At 31.0% G+C, this 4,699-nt stretch overlaps 1 protein-coding gene across 6 annotated transcripts in view; it reads left to right on the top strand.

Annotated features, from left to right (window-relative positions):
• The window catches only part of ASPP (Ankyrin-repeat, SH3-domain, and Proline-rich-region containing Protein), a 605,823-nt gene that overhangs the window by 461,727 nt on the left and 139,397 nt on the right, over positions 1 to 4,699 (top strand). The gene's annotated exons all lie outside the window — the stretch shown is intronic.

Here is a 4,699-nt window from a genome sequence, read left to right as displayed (position 1 = left end):
CGTTTCTATAATTTTTATTTTTGTTTGTTAATTTACAATGAATATAATTGAGTAGCCAAGAAATTGGACGTGGAGAGTATCCACCTCTCGGAAGACCGAGGAGATGCTAATGCTGAGGTCACTAACCTGGGCCAGCTGCTTCAACGGTTCTCAGCTCAGTCACCGCGGTTACATTTCAGTGTAACTGTTATTTTTGCCCCTGTGTGGTTGTTAATTCGAATAGTTACTCTGCCGTAACCGGTGACTGGAGCTACAAAGGCACACTTTAAAATAATGCTACCCGGAGGAAATCGATATTTGCGGTGAACCAGCGGAATTTGAGGCATTTCCTAATTTACATGGCTTTGCCCTAGGAGGAGCCATTCGATATTGCCTTTCGGATGGTGAATACTTTTTTTTTTTTTTTTTTAATTTTTAATACTGTAAATAAATAAAATAAACTTGAAAGAGGGGCCCGCTCAATGCATGGATCATTATACTTCCCTCATTGTTCCTAATTTCGTTTTTTTTATTCCTTCGTTTTCTGGATTCTATCCTATTTCTGTAGATTTCTATTGAGTAGGTAATTACCTGCATTTAAGGGTTATTGAATTGTGTTTCTTGAATCAAGTCTTGAACCTAAAATTAAATGAACTGTTGTTGAAATTAACGTATATTCCGGAAATTCGTTTTTCATACGAGATACGGTAAGGAAGCGAAAATAGTTGATGAAATACTTACTAGATCATATTTTCGCCGATTCCTGAATTCTCTTCGAATTAGAATCAAATAGTACATCTTGTTTTGTAATATAGTTAGATGTGCCAAGGGACTATAATAATAATGGGCCATAACAAAACTAATATCTACACTTCTTTGGAATGTAGACTTAATCGGACATCTGTTATCGAAATATAGTCAATGGAACCTGATAAATTGGATATGGGACCAACAGTGTAACAATCTGCATGATCCCTAGCAATTTCATCAAACTAGGTTGAAGTGTGTTTATCGATTCTGTTTGAACTCAATTGTTGTTTAAACCTTAAAATTCGAGTGAATATTTTCGATTCTGAGGACATGAATATGTTAATATAAAACTTAAGAATTAGGTTCTCGGATATACCTAAATTTGATTCATTTTATTTTACGAGGGAAAATAAAATTTAAATAAAAAATCTTACACAAATCGATTTCCTGATTATGGCGTTTCGGACTTACTAATTAATTACGAACTCTAAAAGCATAAACTTTTATTAAATTAATATTTTTTAAATAACTATATGTAATTAATGGTTGACAAACTATTCAATTGATGTATTGAACTGAACTAAATGCTGTTAAATAAACAAAAACAATATATTACATTACTCCACATATTCTTTATTAAATGTCTTTTTAAATAAAGCGCGCGCGCACACATACACCTTTGAATATTATTAAAGTATTTAAGTAACGAAAATGGGCTCACTATAAGACTACCGTATGTACTCGTATTTTGCAACAGTGTTTTGTAGATTTGGCAATGTGGCACTTGGATACTCTTAGCAATTTTACTATTTCTGATTCATCTGATTCAATTAGCTCCAATAGTTTTACTTTCTTTCTAATTTTATTATGGATAATTTTGTTTTATGTTTATTAAAATATTTAGTCTACATATTATATATGGCTAGTTTTTTGGAGATCAGTTATTTTTTTACTGTTATTTATTTAATAATTGTTACAGCTATCTGATACGAAATATATATTAAAATTTGTCCTTTTTTTTTTTTTTTTCAAGTTCGCTGTAAGCATAAAATAATTTAAACATGTAAATGTAAAAATGTTTTTACACAAAATATTTTAATAAAAGTTTAGCTTTTTTAACAAATAATTATTTCTAAAGAACAAACTAATTCATTGATAATATAATAATGATATATATGTATATTACATAATCAAATATTTGATGCTTACTGAATGGCCACAAATCCTTTAATTTAAAATTAAAGCTGCTTCTAATATGAACAAATAGGAGCAGTAATTCAGTTTTCAACGAGGGAGGGGGGGCAAGTCTTCTTAGGGCCTAAAAATATTTAATTAATTATATCAATATACCTCAGCCTGCCTCTCTGAGCAGTATTATTATACTGTAGTAATATAGTGTTGTTATTATATTATTATTATAGTGTTTTTATTTTAAGCCTCAATCAATATATATCGCTACTTTTCTAGAATAATGGTACATCTAAACTTAATTATATTCTTCTATTTTTTTATATATTACATTTGTATGCCTCTTACAACTAAATTTACTGAATAAACGCACTTTATCTATTTTCCGATCCATTTTTAAAACATTTTCTGGTTTTTAAGAAGAAAAAAAAGTCGAAAAAGAGCTCAGAAATTTCAATTATAAAAGAAGAATTTGTTTTAAAGCTGTTGTAACATGAGGATTTACTTCTTTAATTTTTTCTCTAATTATGAGTTTTTATAATACTCTAGGGACTGATGAAAAATTCGTGTATTTTTTTTTTTTTTAGGTTTATGATAAATAGATTTTTTTTACTGATTTAAAAATGAAATCAATTCCGTGATTTGTTGGATATAATTTGTTTTGTATGACTATATCATTTACTTCTCTCGACTTGGTCTACATACCATACTTAACAAGTTACATCTGCTGATTAAAATTGATAAATCGTTACGTTCATGTTCAAATATATCACTGATTACGAAAAAGAACTGATTACAATTTGTAGCAAATGAAGATGTGCCATTATTCAAGAAAATGATAGGAAAAACCTCTTTAAAATAATGAAACAACTGAGGTTATGCCATTGTTCAAGTAAGATTGAGTACAGTTTTTCTTTGTTGGAAAATTATATAAAATTGAGATGTGCTTCTCCTCTCTAAAGTGAAACTAAACTATCTTTCGAACAAACTAATTAGCGATTAACCAAAAATCCAGAAAACATTTTTTTTTTTTGTTGTGACACTATACAAGCCAATGAGCGATATATTAATATTATAGGCAAAAATAAAATTATATATGAAACAGAGTGGGGGGGCCGGTGGATCACAAACAAAATCAAATTGTGCACAATGAACCTTCTATTTGTTTTATTATTTTATTCAAAGTCTTATCTTGATTCAAAATGGTTCTTAAATCTGCGGTCGGCTTTTTTGTGAAATTTTCTTGTGAATTCGTAATTGGCTTATAACAAAAAGATATGGAATATAAGAGTAAGCTGAAATAAAACTAGTAATGTCCGCAATTTTTTATTTCAATTAAATCTATTTCATGTTTCGATTTGAGCAGCTCCTTGAAATTGTAAAAACTAAAATATTTTCCAAGAAATTAGTATAATCTTTCAGTCAGCTGAAAACAGAACCCGTTTTCTAATAATAAAATAAAAAGGTTTATGCAGGATTGGAATGTTAATAATCGTCTTTTCGCCACTAAGTATCTTAAAATGTAAAACTTCCAATTTTAAGAGCTGCCAATTTTTTTTACTGTACCATAAAAAAAAAAAAAATCGTTACTAATTCTTAATAAAAATAATACACCAACAAATGGGAAGTATCAACAAAATATGACATTTGAATTTTAATATTGTAGTACGATTCTTCCTAGCCATAAAGCAGAATAAAATATTTAACTATTTTAAAAATAATAAAATATTTATTAAATTCTTTTATACGAAAATACTATTTTTTTAAAGAAATATTAAATTCCTACGTAAAAATGTCTCTTCCTTTTTTTTTCTTGTTAGAGGCTCGTTTAGAGGGAGCTATTTTCTCAAGAGGAAAGCTTAAAGAAAAACAGCCCTACATCGTTAGGGCTCGGCCAAATAGGAAAATCTGACGAAGGCGTTGCTTGCTCAACAAATCCCACAGTGGCCTGGACACACACAGCCACGCTTACACACATACACACCAACACATTTTGAAGCCCTTTCTAGTTACTCGTTTCTCCAAAATTATTATTCACTATTTAGAGGAAAGGTTTGCACCGACATGTTTTGATGTTTTGACTTCCAAACCAACCTCCCCCCCTTTCATCCTGATCGTTTGTTTTAACTTCCAAACCAAACCCCTCCCCTCCCTCCTGATTTAACTCACTGTAATACTCTGAATCCTCTTTTTTGTATTTCTATCGATTGGATGGATGATAAGTGTTATCTGAATTGTTTTATCTAAAGTGATGTAGTCAGTGCAGACAAGTATGTAAAAGTGTATCCTTGGGTGAAATGACTTTCAGTCATTATGGCAATGTTCAGTGTTTTTATCATGAAGAAATAAGTCGAGTTTGTCAGGAGTTCATGGGAACAGTTGGACGTGATGGCACCGGTAGTGAATGCTGTGGTCATTTTACCCGCAAGGGTAGATGATGGGGAGGATTGTACATTCGTGGAGGATGAGACTGAAGAAGGGAGGTACGGGGCGTGGTTTTAGAAGTCTGTGGTGTCGCCCAGACTGTTGATTCTTCTTGGCGATCTCGGAGTACGTCCAGCTCGAGGCTGATCGAATACTACAAGAGCCGGGAAGAAAAAAAAGCAGTTATCTCACCCCAATTTTTGATTACTTCAATAAAAATTATGTACAATTACTAGTCAAAATTGATGAGTCTGCCAAGTATAGGTAGGGGGATTACAAAATGGCGGCTGTTTCATAACCTTAAAAAAACATTCATTTTTCATTCGAAGCTCTATATCTTAAAAACTACCAACAACAC

The sequence above is a fragment of the Halyomorpha halys genome, unplaced genomic scaffold (assembly GCF_000696795.3).
Source record: "Halyomorpha halys isolate HHAL.00 unplaced genomic scaffold, Hhal_1.1 Scaffold119.1, whole genome shotgun sequence".
Lineage (NCBI taxonomy): Eukaryota > Metazoa > Arthropoda > Insecta > Hemiptera > Pentatomidae > Halyomorpha > Halyomorpha halys.
Note: the sequence above shows the minus strand (reverse complement) of the source record. Positions and strands in the feature narration are given on the sequence as shown.